At 45.6% G+C, this 16,277-nt stretch overlaps 1 protein-coding gene across 1 annotated transcript in view; it reads right to left on the minus strand.

Moving 5' to 3' along the window:
• Positions 1–13,860, minus strand: part of CAMK1 (calcium/calmodulin dependent protein kinase I) — a 142,136-nt gene extending 128,276 nt beyond the window's left edge. Inside the window, exon 1 of the mRNA XM_066596746.1 lies at positions 13,782–13,860. The gene's annotated coding sequence lies outside the window, so the exon portion shown is untranslated. The remainder of the gene's footprint in view (positions 1–13,781) is intronic.
• Positions 13,861–16,277: the final 2,417 nt, after the last annotated feature.

A 16,277-nucleotide genomic window follows, 5' to 3' on the forward strand; every position in this document is an offset into this window, starting at 1 on the left:
TCGCTCATGTGAATAATAAGAGTTAAATTAAAGTATTCTTTTCACATGTAGGTTCCATTCATATCACAATCAATAGATGACATACATTTAGACAAAAACCTCTAAAAATGCGCTAAATTTATCATCCAGCATTAGTCATTGTGATAAATTTGGCGCATTTTTTTTTTTAGACTGACTAGTCTACGTTTATAATGTCTAACTAATCAATCTGCCCCAGTGTCAGTTTTGCCCGGAGTGCCATGACTAACTATTGCAAAAGCCCACTATAATGAAATCATAACAACCTAAAATAATTGAGGAGGCGTTCCGCTCCTGCGGCAGCATAACCAATCCCCTTTGTGCTTGTTTTCCTGACATTATGTCCGGAGTTCCATTATTTAAATGCAAATTACTTAGCTCACAACGGGCCATTAATACATACTGAAGCTAAATACGGGTTTTACTTGCTCTTTAAACCACTGCTGAAGTCTGACAATCAGTAGGCAGCAGAGTATTCACTCTGAAACGCGTTTCACATCCCCCGTGGAGAGAGATTCCCCACAAAACACTGGTTTTATTTATCTCATCAGATGATTGCTCCATATGAGAATTCGCTCTGACAGCAGCTCCCTCGTACGGATTTAGGTCAGGAAGAAGAGGAAAGTCCTGGCAGAAGCATTACACAGAGGAGAGGGTGATCTCCTCGTCTCCAGCACAGCCTGAGGGTCATGCTGTGGTACAACTGGAGGTGGCCGCGCTCCCGGCAAAAGACTAAACACCACCAACTACTAAGTAAAGCAAATAAAGTCTATTTATTGTATAACCCTAATGAAAAGTCATGCCGTTTTCTAAACACTTTGTATAGCAGATCCTTGTAGCTTTCAAGCTTTCTGCTGCCAGCCATAGATCACCACCCTTCACCGTTTACTTCCAGAGGATGAAAAAATGTACAAATGGACAGTTTATTAGAGACCCCCCACCCCCTAAGTAGTGAGTTGCCTCCTTTGGGCTTTAGAAGAGTGGCGGCTGATCGTGGCGTCCACCCACTTTGTAGAAGAGGACCTGGGTGAGCCACACCATTATGCCACCAGCCCGACAGGAAGGGGTCATCAATTCATGTTGCTTGTGCCAAATTCTGACCTCCCATCAGCACGGTGCAACAGAAATCTGGATCCATCTGACCAGGTGATGTTTTTCTACTGCTCAGGGATCCATTTTTGCGCTCTTTTGCCCCTTGAGTCTTGTCTTTCTGCTTCCCTGAAGGTCCGTTTAGACCTGCCGACTTGTTCTTTGAACTAACGAAGTTAGTTAGTTTGGGCGGATACATCGTTGGCTCGTTTAAACGAGCAATCATTCACTGTATAAGCCAAGGATAACGACTGGATTACCAGTATTTAAACCGAATGATTAATGAACGAGCCTGCAGAAAATGACCGATGACCGAAAAGCAAACGATTTACCATTCATTCGTTGGCTGTATTTACACTGAAAGATTATAGTTCATTTTCGCTCGTTTTAATGATTTTTTTGAATAATTGTTCCATGTAAGAGGGCCTTTAGGTCTTATTTTCAGTCCAAAAAAAACCCGACTCTGCTGTTATTCCCATGCAAAGAAAAAAAAAACAACCTGATGGAATGGAAGTAAACTGAAGCCTTTCTAGGTTTTTGTTGTTTTTTTTTTGTTTTTTTTAAACACCATTGAGATTAAGGAATGGGGGAAATAGAACTTTTGTTTTTCAGTTTCTCTCCTCAAAAAAGGGAAGCAGAAAGACGGAAACTCTGAACTAACCTTCCGCAGATGAGAGCAGCCTTAACGCCCATTTACACGTAACGATCGCTCAAAATTGATGAAAACAAATACATTTGAGCGATAATCATTCAGTTTGAAAGCGGAAAAAAATAAATAAATAGAAGCTCTACATCATTAGGAGGTCTACTCTACTCTACACCTAGGGTGATGCAAATCAGAGTGCAAGAAAGTGATGGTTTGAGTTACAGAAGCAGGAGGTGGGGATGGCCGAGGGGCAGAAGCTACAACTCCAGATAATGAGATAAGAAGCATTCTAGGAGGCTCTGAAGTTATTAGTTGGAGGTGATGACAGACAGCGAAGGGTGGCGGAGCAGCACACCATTACTACATTTGCCTTCGGCCCCAGACGCCGTGCCGACAGGTTTGTACTATAGCTTAAAAGAAAAAAGAAAAGTTGAGGGTGCGGCCATTGGGTGTTTAAAGGGTACTTTACATGGGATGATTGCCCAAATTCTCTTTAAAAAGAGCGAGTTCGAGTGATAATCACCTGTTTACACGTGACCGCCACTCGGGGCACTAAGCGAGAAATTACTTCAGCAGAACTGAAAAGCAAGCGACTGTCGGGCTGCGCAAACAGGAGCCGCTCAATCTTTGATACTCCTGTTCGCAGTGAACGGAGACGGGTGGTCGAAACGATCGCGGCCCGCTCTGCCTCAATTCACGTGTAATTACAGGAGCGGCAGGCTGGGAGACGATTGTCGGGCACCAATACGCCTGACAGTCATCCCGTGTAAAGGGGCCTAAAGCGGACTTCACACATGTATTTGCGCACGCATGAGTGCTGCGTTTTTGCAGACTGAACGTTGCTTTTTTGGGTGTGCATCGGCGTATTTTACTGTACTCTGTGCTTGAAAGTCATGGGCAGTTGTGAGCCCATCCATTGAAATGACTAATCAGTCAGGAGTTCAGAACTTTTCATTACGCACCGATTAAACTGTAGTTCCATAAAACCGGAAGCCCCCTTTATAACGCGCTCGCTGCGATAAACACAGACAGGCCCTGTAAAGTTCCACACGGCGCCGTGCCAAGACTAGCGCACCGTACAGGAGCGGGGATTTACATGCCGGCTCCACACGACCACCAAGACAATGTTTGGCACATAACTCAGATTTTCTAAATATATTGTAAATCCTGGATTATGGCCGCTTGACATCTCTAATGCTCGAGTCAAACAAGTAAGGCTTCAGCGAGCGGCCCTGAAAAACCATTAAACTGCAAAGCGGATGAAATCATGTCCTGAGACTTAAAGGGTCCAATTACAGAGAGTCTGTCATCGCGATAGACAGAAATGTGGCGGCAGATGATTTTGGGCATGTTCAATTTCCTGCACCACGCTCGGCGGACACCAATAAAGATGAGATCATAATGCTAAAAAGGGGGTGTCTAGTTGTAAACTATTGTTGGCCAGAAATTAGGATGGCTACCAAGAGAAATCAGCGAGGGTCTGTCATTTGGGATAAGCTGCTTGCTTGTGCACCGAGCTGATTTATGTAGGAAGCAGACAGCTCCGTTCTCACTGCAGTGGCCAGGCTGGGTACAACAAGCTCCCATTCACTTAAATGCCTGTAATACTAGGTCTCACCACTACAGTGAGAATAGAGCTGTCTGCTTCGTGCAGATATCAGTTCAGTTTACAAACACAGCTGATCAGCAGAGGTCTCAGGCAGTATAATGGACCCCATTATATAGCGAACAGTATCTGTTCGGTTCTGTCATAAGACAGATCCGCTGGGTGACATTTACTGCCCCCATAATGAAGTAGAAAACCTAACCCCTTAGCGCAGATGTGAACGTGCACACTAGGCAAAATTTCTGCAGCAGATCCCCACGGACCAGCCAGCTATACTCTAACCTATGGATAGGGAATAACAAAGGGCTACTCCAGCAAAAACACATTTTTCCATCCCTGTCCCATCATCTGATTGCCTGTCACACTCTGGAGGTCTCTTCTGTGTATTCCAGTCGTTTCCCTGCAGTGCAGCCCCCTGTCTGATGCTCATCAGTCACAAGAGGCGTAGATTTTTTACTTTTATATCCTATGATGCATAAGCACAGCCTTACCTACAGGATATACAATTTTTGCCTGCTGGGGAGACAGTTTAATTATCATTACCTTCTGTATTCACTAAGCTACAGAGCACAAGTATACAGTTAGGAGGATGAACTGTGATCTCCTCTATTATACCTGTATGATCATCATCGGTATGAGCCCTCTTACACGGATTATCTTTGAAAAAAATAAAAAATAGTTGGCTCGTGCAAATTTGAGCGCTAGTCGCCCAGGGTAAACGCGGCCAACAATTGGACAACGACTGAGAATTTGTTCGCTGTTCATTGTCTATAGGCATAAAAATAATTGTGAAGGATTTATCGCTGCATTTAAAAGGAGCCTAAGGATTCATTTACACAGGCGATCGCGAGTCGCTTCCAACATGTTCGGGTGCGATTCACATCGCACAGGGCAATCTGTCCGTGTGCTGCGCAATGTTGGGGAGACCACACATCTGCATGGTGTATTGTCAAGAGAGATTCACACGGAGAAACAGAACATGCTGCGACTTTTCCATGCGATGCTGCGAGAAAAAAAAAAAGCCCATGTAAATACTCATTGAAAAAAATGGGTTTTACTTCCATGCAAGTTGTGTATGTCAACGCACAATTTTATCATCTATGCAAATGCAATTAGACCGGTCTCACATGATTGAATTCAAATAGCAGATTCCGCATTCATTTGATCCGCAGAGATACGCTGTTCAATCAGATGTATTGGATTGCGCAATTCCTCTCACATTAGCTGGTCGGAATTCCGTAAAATGCTAGTGGAAAATGAAACATAGCATGTTCTATTTTACTGTGGATATCTGCGACAGAGCTCATTGTACGCAATTACACTGCGTATGGGCTGCGTCATCGCTAAGCGACGGCACGGGAAATACAAACAAAAAAAGAAAGCTGTACTGCACATGACCGCCTGTGTGAGTACACAGTCATTCGCAGTACATTACGTGGCAGGGCTCACAGCTGGAACACGGAGGGCCTCCGCATACGGCCATGTGAGCCCAGCCCTACTGTTACAGGAGTGCCTGTGTCCCCCTGTAGACAGTTTCTATGGTAGATCCATGTAACAGCATCACACAGACTGAGAATCTGACTAGTCAATGAACACACAACCCCAAGGAGATTCGAGCTGCTCAGATTTACATGACTGATGAGAGAAAGAATGTAATGCATGGACGTGTTAGATCCTCCAGACTGAGAGGCACTCTTTGTACCCGCTCTCCGTCCTGGCTAATAGATGAGGGACCTTCCTCTATTAACTTGGCATTCTGTAAGAGGGTTATATGAGAATAGGTTGTTCCATTTCAAGAGGACTGCAGGACTCAATTTAGTCAAATGCTGAAAATCTCCACTAACAACTCCGGGAGCAAAACTCCCGCAGCGGAACGGAGGACGGATTTTTTATTTAGTTTTTTTATTCAGAACTACTTGCTGTAAAAGGTTCTACTTTGAAAGTGGATTTGCCGCACTTTTATGAAGGTTATATATCCATTATATACATTATCTATTCATTTCCACCAGCAAGTCAGAAACGAAGCAGAGATGAGACCCAATTAGTTCAACCTAACGAGCCTAATAACCCGCCATTTACCATATCACTGCCAGGATGCCCACTATGTAGCGATGGGCACCTCCGATTCCCAACAGTCCTCCCCTATAATCAGCTTATAGTTAGGAGTATTTGTAGCCTTCAGACGAGTACTAAATGTCCCTTTAGACTAGGGGATTCTCATATGAACGTGCGAACAAGTGAGTGACGTCACCGCAAGCGCGTTGGCTCTCCTGTGGCCCATTTAGACAGGCAGATACATCGTCGGGTTGCTCAAATGAGAATCAGTCAGTCTTTCACATTCACTGTATAAGTGAATGAGAACGACTGAATGAGTGCTGTTCATACTGAATGAGCCAACAATGATTTCTGTGCCTGCATAAAATGAACGACAAGCGAAAAAGCGAACGATTCTCATTCGGCGTTTAGTCATTGGTTTGAGTTTAGACTAAACGATCATTGTGTACTTTCGCTAATCTGAAAGATGCTTTTTTTTTTTAAACGATAATCGTTTTGTCTAAAAGCACTATCTCAAGGCTCAGTCACGTGCGCACATGTTGCCCGTGTTTTACGCGTGCACTTTTCACACAGTGCTAAAAGCCCATTGATTTCTATTGGATCACTCACACCTTCCTTTTTTTTTTTTCACGCGCATATTATGCATGTGAAAAAAAAAGCGCAGCATGTTCTATTTTGGTGATTTAACATACAGCGCAAATAAGATTGGCCATGCGTCTCTGATATGTATTGCATATTTAATGAGTGCAAAAAATAAGCGCGAAATAGACAGGACACATATGCCCATATGAGTGAAGCCCAAGGGCCGTTTTACACAGGACGAACTGACATTTCTAATAAAAGTGGATGCAACTAATATACTTGCCAACAGTTAAAAGGGTTGTCCAGTTGTAAAGTATCATCAGGATAGGCCATCAATAGCAGATTGGTGAGGGTATGCCACCTGGGACGAGCTCTAATACGCTGTTCTCTGGGCTAGTGCATGAAGCAGACAGCTCTGTTCCCACTGCAGTGGTCAGGCTTGGTATTACGGGCAAAGTTGCTATTCACTTCTATGTCTGCAATATCAAGCTTGGCCACTGTAGAAGGAACGAAGCAGTCTGCTCCCGGCAGAAATCAGTTCAGCACATGAACACACAAGCCCAGGGAACAGCCTATTGGAGAGAGTCCTGTGCAGCAGACCGCTGCCAACCTATTGCAGCACATCGTGTACATCGGCTCCTGGATGTGCCTGACCCCCACTGATCAGTAAGATGTGTATTCATCTTAGTGCAGTATAGTATCAAACTTGTTAACTACTCTACAACCCTGTGTATGGCGCGGATGACTACCCACGGATGCTGCTCTATCTTTATCGCACAACATACTACAAAAATACTGCGCACAATAAATAATGAGTAATGTTGTAGAATTAAAAGATAGGATAGACAGCGGGCACAAGTAATATTGGTACGGGAGGCCCAAAAACTGCACCATGCACCAAATAAGATAGGCACATATAGCGAACAGACACACAGCACGGAAAGATAGTACAAACCTTTATTGAACACATAAAAGTACATCTGTAGGGAAGAGATTAAAACTATTAAAATACAAACACTAAAAAGGGTCCTTTTAGACGAGCCAATTCTCCTTTCAACAAAGGTGTCGTCATCGCAAACTCATTCGCGCTTGTGCGGCCTGTTTAGACAGGCAATGCGTTGTTGGCTCGGGAATCGTTCATTCTTTTATGTTCGCTGTATAAGTGAATGAGATGGACTGAATGGTAAGCAAGCAAGGCAACGATATTTTTATACCTGCATCAAATGAACGAGCGGAAAGTGAACATTGGTTGTTTAGTCATTGCCTCGTGTTCAGACCAGACGATTAGCGAACGTTCCGTCTAAAAGCACCCTTAGATAACCACCACCACAAGAGTCACCGCAGGGCTCATTCACACGGGCGTATGTGCAGGTTTCAGTGTTTTTTTTCCTGCGTATTTACGCGCTCATAAATATACACGAAAATAGGACATGCTGCAGGGTTTTTTTGTCCAGCCGACTGAAATGCACATATGCGCAATGGTCAGCACACAAAAACACAGTGCAAACGCGTCCATAAAAAGCACTTCCACCTGAGTGAACGTGGTGTAAAGGAACAAAATATGCTAAGATAGCTAAATAGGCATTCAAAAAGTAGTTGTGCAGAAACCACAAACAAGAATATGGCAGATTAGCGCCACAAAAGGCGTTTTAAAAAGCATTGAAAATACCAAAAATGGTATCCATGCAACGAGGTAGAAGGTTAGAGATACAGCAGAAGAGCCACAGCGGTTTTAATATGCTTTAATCACATTCACTTTAAAGGGGTTGTCCCACAAAAGCAAGTGGGGTATACACTTCTGTATGGCCATATTAATGCACTTTGTAATATACATCGTGCATTAAATATGAGCCATACAGAAGTTATATACTCCCCCCCCCCCCCCCCCCGTGTTGGCGTCCCCGTCTCCATGGCGCCAACCGAAGCCTTCTTCTGCCTCGATTAGACGCGCTTGCGTAGTCTGCCTGCGCAAGCGCATCTAATCGAGGTCAGACGACCGCTGCGGCGCGAGCACGCTGGAGTGGCCCCTTCAACGGGACAGAAGAGGCAGACTGCGCAAGCGCGTCTAATCGAGGCAGAAGGCGGCTTTGGTCGGAGTCATGGAGACGGGGACGCCAACACCAGGGGGTAAGTGTATAACTTCTGTATGGCCAATATTTAATGCACAATGTATATTACAAAGTGCATTTATATGGCCATACAGAAGTGTTTAACTTCACTTGCTTTTGTGGGACAACCCCTTTAAGGCTGGGTTCACACAGGGAGTAATTGCTGCAGACTTTCCACAAAGAAATCCCGCCTGCAATCTTAAGCCTGAGACTAAGCAGCAACGTAGACGAGATTCACATGTACATGCTGCGGACAGTCTGCTGCGGACAAGCCGCGCTGAAACTGACAGGCGCAGAATTCGATGCCATGGTATGTCAAGTGTATCGCTGCGGGCTCTCCTTTCTCTATGGAGAGAGATGGCTGCAGCGGAATAAGCCGCTTTCAAAACCCGCACCAAATGGCTCAGGACTTCAGCTGTGGAAATCTTGCGGAATTTCCGTGTGGTGCCGCTGCGAACAGTCTGTGAGATTTCCGCATCAGATATGTATGTAATTCACAGTCAAATCTCATGTAAAACGGGTCGTTTTTGACTGCCCTACCTTGTGGTTTTCCCACTAATGACATTTATTACTTATCTGTAGTGTCCGATCACTGCGGGTTTGATCACTGGCACCCCCAATGATCCCGATATCTGCGCACCCCAAATCTCCCATGGAGCGGGGAGGGACACGTGTGACCCCCTTTCCAATCGCTTCTAAAGGATGGAGTGAGATTGATAGGGAAAAAGTGCCAAAAGTTGGAGGACCCCTTTAATGTAAAGTTTCCATACTCATGGGGCCCCTGGAAAGTTTTCCCCTTAAAAGCACAAATTTGTTAACACCATCACTGCCATCGCACAGTAAAAAGCCGAACCTGCTGAATATTTCCAGGAAATCTCCCAATATCCACAAATAACTCCGTTACTACTATAATCAGGAATTCCTCTGTCTATAAAAATTCCCCGTCTAGAACGCGCCGTATAACCCGCCCCCTCCGAAAATCTAAACTCCACTAAAACAGATGTTCTTACATAATAGACCCTGCAGTGACTGCGGCTTCCTAGAAGACGATCACAACGCACCTTTGTCTCTGGCGCTGACTGAACCCGGCCGATCCTAGAGATTATATCCAAGGGCTAATATGGCGGAATGTTAATAAAGCTACTTGATATTACAGACAGGAGCTGTAATACACCTAATGCAGGGTTGTATCTAGGTATAACTTAACCCCTTAGTGACCACCAATACACCTTTTTACTGACCTCACTAATGGGCTTTAAACCTGCACACAGTTTTGTTTTTTTTTAAGGTGGTGGCTTAGCTGACTACTAACAGCCAGGCTCCTGCTCTAACAGCCAGGAACGAAGAAACCTCAGATCCTGGCACTTTAACCTCTTACATGCCACAACCAATAGCAACTGAAGCATGGAAACAGATGGCAGAGTAAAGAGACCCCTTATCACCCATCAGCACCCCACAGTTTGATCGCAAGGTACCAATGGGTTCTAATGGCAGCAAGAAACCTGACACAGGCCTCCATGTCTGCCATGTAACTTAGCCTGTTAGGCCCCGCCTCCAGCAGAGTCTAACAGGCTGCTGTCAAAAGCTTAGTAGTATGCACTACATAAGTAATGCAGTGTATTATCCTAGCGGTTGATCGATTGCATCTTCAAGTCATCTGCAAATCCGCATGTAATTTCAGCCGGCACATAATGGCGCTCCTCTAACCTCCAAATACTGAGCACCGCCAACACCAAAACTCACCCGGCAATGTCTACTGAGCGCCACCGCATGCTGGGCAGTTGAAGTGATGAGGAAGCGGGCTACTTGACACCAGGGAATCGATGGTGGAACTTAGTCGCAGTTGGTGGTGGATGGTATCTGCTGCGCTCTTCATGCTGGCAGTGCTCAGTATTCGGAGGAGAGTGTAGTGCAGGCTGAAATTAGCTGTGCATTCGCAACTGAATCAGAGTCAAAACTGCACTAAAGCTGCTCTCCACGCACCAGACGATTTTACTTACAGCCGCTGCGTGCCGAAATTAAAAAAAAAAAAAAAAATATGCAACATGCTCTATTTTAGAGCGGAATACGCAGGGACGGCTTCCATTGAAGTCAATGGAAGCTGTCCCTGCCGCAGCCCTTCTGCAGGGAGAATTGCGGAAGGGTCACGGATCCGTGTCATCGTCCTAGGCAACGGTGCAGGGAAATCCGAACAGCGCATGTGCCGCCTGCATGCAGAAGAAAACATTTCTGACAGGTATGCAGGGTCGCCAGCAGCGGGCATGAGAGCATTCCGGGCGGGATTTCCCACATGGAGTCCGTGCGCGCCCGTGTGCATGAGGCCTAAGGCTGTATTCACATGGGGGAGGGAGTTCTTGGTCAGTGACAAGCAGACTGTTTTCTCTGTGATTTTAATGCGTTTATGCATTTTTACGATTTTCATGCGCGATTGGCCTCAGTTTTACCTCAATTTTTCACACGCATGAGAAAAAAATTGCAGTGTCTTTTTTTTTTTCATGTAGTCGCCATAGTAATGCGTTAATCAGATTGCGCTCACATGTAAGGTTTGCTAGTACAATCCGTTTTTCAAACTCTCCTATAGAAAATAACGGGCGACTCTTGAACAGGAATCACACATAAAAAGGACATGCGGCAATTTGAACTTTCGATCCAAGTTAAAAAAACACGGGAATTAACCCTTTCAAATTAATTGGTTATTTTTCCGTACAAGCTCTGTCCATCTCAGACTTGGATAGAACATGCATGTGCATACAGCCTGATGGGGAAATCCTTTTGAAAATTCAGTTTGTGAGCCTCGCCTTACACCTACATGCCTTCACCAAGACAGGATATTTTGCTGGCATCCCTTCATGGCACCCAGGGCACATTCCCCTTCAACTACCCATCGCTATGTCCCTACCTAATGGTGAGCTTCTATATTTTGGGCTTCAGACTAGATATCCATGGCAGAACTACAACTCTCAGCATGTCCTGTTAATGGGGTTTTTCACCCAATAACACAGATGATGAATGTTTGACCACCAATCAGTAGAATGGGGATCCCAAGTCTCCCTTCCCTTCTTGCCTGCAGAATTGTAATAAGGAGGAACGGGGGACCCAGGACTCCCCTCTAGTGATTGGTGGTGATCCTAGAGTTCGGGCCCCGGTGATCATGAATGATAAAGGAGCCTGCCTACCAAATACTTTTAAAGGGGCTTTCCCACAAGTTATCCAGACCCGCAGGATGAGTCACACGTTATTAAATGAAGTAGCAGCGCTGACCAATTGAAAACAGTGGGAGAGCGCTGCGATCGTCTGCCGCAGCTGTGACAGTCGCGCTGGGGAAATCCCTCAGCCCCGCAGGGATACGATCCTACACTGAGCAGGGGGTCCGACCTGATGACCCTGGAGGTCCCTTCCAGCTCTGCCATTCTATGATTGCGAGGGCAATATCGGGTCTTAAAGTCAACAGGGTCCATCAGGCGCGTTTTTTGCATCTGGCTCCCATGAAGCAGTAGTGTGAACACAGCCCAACTCCCAGATGGTTTTCTGAGACTTGTAGTTCTGTCACAGCTACAGAGACGCAGTGGGACTTGTTTTAGGCACATATGATAAAGGATGATGAGGGTTGGAATTCCAGAAAAAGGAAGATCTAAAAATAACCCACGAGGCCGTATTTAGACGGAGTCACACGAGTTCCAGCCGATACGGTCGTAAATCGCACAGAAAAATAACATTAATTTCAATGTGTTTGTTTGAGCGATTTTTCTCTCAGATCGGTGATCTGACACAAAAATCGCAGCATGTCCTATTTTGGGGGATTCTGTACAGGAACCGTCCACTAGTTCCTATGGAAGGTGGAATAATTCGCATCACGCTTGCTTGTAAGACCATATCTACACGGGCGACTGTGATATCGCCCAAAAATAGGACATGCTATTTTTCGATCTCGCAGTACTGGTGCAAGTGAAAAATGGCTCAAACAAATTAACCCATTGATATCAGGAGGTTATTTTCCTATGCGAGTTTCGTCCATGCCACAATCGGATGGAACTCGCACGGCCTGAGATGAAGCCGCAACTCTGAGGTTAGTAATGGGTTAAATATGTGAATTCTAATCAGCAACACCACCAAGTCAGACACTGTACCATATACAATAGGAATAGGCCCTTTCAGACTGACAGGAGATTTCCAAGAGGTTCTGCAGCAGCTGGGAGTGAGCTCAGGACACGTGCCCCAGTGACACGGATGTCTGCGGCACAGCTCCCATTATCTGGGCCACTAGGATTAATTTGCCTGGCAGTGAGAAGTCTGTCAGCTGCCCCCGGGAGTGGGTCACATATAGACACGGTTCACCAGCCCTGTGCCAGTGCGTGGGGCGGAGGGGCATCATGGCTGACAGGTGCAGCAGGTACAAGGTATAGAATATCAAATCCGGGATTAATGGGGACATCCCATAAGAAGCCTAGAGAGGAGAGCGGTGATCTGTGCCCGCAGCACAGGGCAGCTGACCCACAGCAGCAGATAAGGTGGGGGCAAATATATACTGCAGGCCAGGGCACATGTATGCCGAGCCAGGCTGCTCATCCACAACATACATACATGGTACACGTGACAACATGAACAAATCACATGTATCCATACATGCACAACTGTAAACATTGCATACATGTACAGCATCTTATACACAATACAGGTACATACATGATAGCTGCATCAACATGCTACATACATACATTATACTGACATGCATGTGGCAGCATCATCATATATATACAGAATACTTGCATACTGCATGCACAATCATACAGACACATGCCACATACATATATGCAGCAGCAGTGTCACCATACATACATCAGATTCTTGCAGCACCATACATACTACATACACAATCATATGTAGACACACATGCTACTTGCATGCATACATATGTAGCACCAATCACCATACATACTACATGCATAGACTTATTACATATACTATGCTTGCAGAAACATTCATACCACATGCTTGCACAATCATACGTAGACATATGTGGAGCAGCATTGTACAGGCTATATACACATAAATTACCATACATACATGATGTTGACATTCATGCAGCATCATACAGACTACACACGTGAAGAATCATACATAGACACACATGCTACTTACATATTTGTAGCAGCAAAATCATTATCATCCACACTATATGCATAGACATTATATACATACATGCAACAACATACATATACATAAGTGGAGCAGCATTGCATATGCTATAAAAAGCCATATATTACCATACATGCATGATAATCGCATGCATGCAGCACCATACTTACTACATGCATCTATGGATGGATACATGTAGCAGCAGATTTATCATATACACAACATGAATAGACATATTACATACACATGTATATATCAGATGCTTGCAGCACCATACATACACAATCATACAGACACATATGTATGTAGCAGCAGAATAATACACACTACATGCATAGACATATTATATACATATGGATCAGATACTCGCAGCACCCATACATACTAGATACATGCACGATCATACGCAGACATAAGCGGAGCAGCATTGTACATGCTATTTACAGACATCCATGCAGCATCACACATAATACCAGGCGCATCCATGCAGCAGCACCCACACCGCACATGTAGCGGCTAGGATGAGGCTGGCATGTCTTACCTGGCAGAGCGGGTGGCAGCGGAGCGCGGTGTCCTCCCTACTGCACGGTGTCTCAGTGTCTATAGCCCGTCCCTCCCTGCCCAGCACTGATGTCAGCACTGCCGGACGGGCGGGGACAAAGACAGCTCACAGCCAATAGCAAGTCGCTAGGGCGGGGTTACGAGGCTTAGGGCGGGGTCTTAGTTGACTATAAATACGGTGCTGAGGAAGGTTCATTCACAAGTAGGGGCGCGGAATACGTCAGGGATGAGGAGGCTTCAGAGGGGCTCACTCCCAGCGCGGAAGATGGGAGGGGATGAGGGAGGTCACACAGGGGGCTTAAACCAGGCGCAGCAGAGCTTTACTAATACATATGAGATATTGGTTAATACTTAGACCAAAATACACCAGCCACAGCAAGGGTCCTCGCTCTCTCCTGAGTCTCTACACGAACATCAATTTAACGCCAAAGGGTGTAACTGTACGTCCTGGCAGAGAGATACTTAACGCAACAGGACGTACACTTAGGCCTCCTTCCCACGAATGGATTTCCGCCGCGTAATTCGCGGCGGAAATCCGCTGCGTTGCCCGCAGCTATTAGGTTCTATTGAACCTAATAGCTCAGTGCTCACGGTGTGGAATTCACCCGCGGCATGCTCTATTTACCGTGGGTATACGCGCGGACGGCTTCCATTGCAGTCAATGGAAGCCGTCTGTTCACGCTATCTTCCGCTGCAGCACAGCGGAAGATAGCGTGAAAACGCTTCACCGCCGCCGCGTCATATGACACGGCCGCGTCATGTGATGCGGTGGGCGTGTCACATGAGGTGGGCGGGGACGCCAGATCCGCAGGTAAGTATGGGGCCTCCTGGGGGGCACCGTGACGGGCTCCGCCGCGGAATTTCGCGGCGGAGCCTGTCATGGCCGTGTGCAGCCAGCCTTAGGCTGGGTTCTCACGGGGCGGACTCTTGGCGGAAATCTCGCGGTTTGGCTGCCTGGCCGCTCGCTCTTCCGCAGTGGCCGGCGATCCCATAGAGGAGAGCGCGGTCGCAGCAGGAAAAAAAAATGGACATGCTGCGGTCGGCTTAGCTGCAGCGGCTTTACCGTCCCGTGTGGACGAGATTTCTGAGAAATCTCGTCCACATGGCTGGCTAATCCCGGGATTAGCGGCCGCATGCGGATTTGCTGCGGCGAAATTCCGCACGGAATTTCCGCGGCAAATCTGCCCCGTGTGAACCCAGCCTTACGTCCTGTCAATAGCGCGACATCAGAAGAGATCCCATGTTATCTGTCACCGATAGCTGGCCTCCTGCCGCGACAGCGGGGGTGCATCAGGACAGCGACCCCTGCTGCTAACAACTTACACGCCACGATCGCAGCGTGTAAAGGGTTCGCAGAGAGAGCAGGCTCCCTTTGTGATATCATCGGACTATCGTGATGTAATCGCGGTGAGCTCGACGGGTTGCCATTGCCTATGATTGCTATAACAAGCGATAAGGCATTGCAGGACTTCTGTCCTGCAATGCTTTATCATAGCGATCATAGGTGCTATAGTGCAAGTCTCCCACAGGGATATAAAAAGTGTAAAAAAAAACAGTCAAAATAAAAAATATATTTAAAAAACACCCTTTTTTGTGCTTTTTCCAATATCAGTCTAAAAAATTTTTTAAGAATTAAAACCCCACATATTTGGTATGAATTGAACACACTTTTTAACCACCACGTCAAAAAGCGTAAAACAAAACTTAAAAAACTGTGGCAAAATGCCTATTTTTTTCATTTTGCCTCTCAAACAAAGCAATAAAAGTGATCAAAAAAGCCATATGTACCCAAAAATGGTACCAATAAAAACTACGGCTCGTTATGCAAAAAGCAAGCCCTCACAGAACTCCTTTCATGAAAAAATAAAAGTTATAGGACTTTGAATGCAGCGATGTAGAAAAACTAATAGTTTCCAAATAAAGGGCTTTTTTATTGCGGAAAAGTGGAAACCCCCCTCCAAAAAATAAGAAGTTTGGTATTGTTCTAACTGTACCAACCCGCAGAAATAGTGTATTGTGTCATTTATGCTGCATGATTAACACTGTTAAAAAAAATTTAAAAAAACAGTGGCAGAATTGATGCGTTTTCTCTCCCTGCGATCATAAAAAATGAATAAAAGTTTTACAATATAGTCTATGTTCCCAGAAATAGCACCGATAAAAACTACAGTTCGCCACGCAAAAAACATGCCCTTATACGGCCGCGTCGACGGAAAAATAAAAAAAGTTATGCATGAAAATTTCCCCAAATCGTTGCGAAAATAGGCCGTGTCCTTAACGGGTTAAAATTGCTGAAAAAGAGAATATACAGAAAAAAATCACAGAAAGCGGCCATATAGTTATTATCAGTGACATGCAGTGTGACTTTGACTGCTGGGGACGACCGGGGTGCCGGTGGGGCTCACCCATGAGGGCAGGGCAGCCGGCTGGACAGAACTGTGGTGTCATTAACCCTTTCCAATCCACTGTCTGACGT

Source organism: Eleutherodactylus coqui, chromosome 3, assembly GCF_035609145.1.
Source record: "Eleutherodactylus coqui strain aEleCoq1 chromosome 3, aEleCoq1.hap1, whole genome shotgun sequence".
Classification (NCBI taxonomy): Eukaryota; Metazoa; Chordata; class Amphibia; order Anura; family Eleutherodactylidae; genus Eleutherodactylus; species Eleutherodactylus coqui.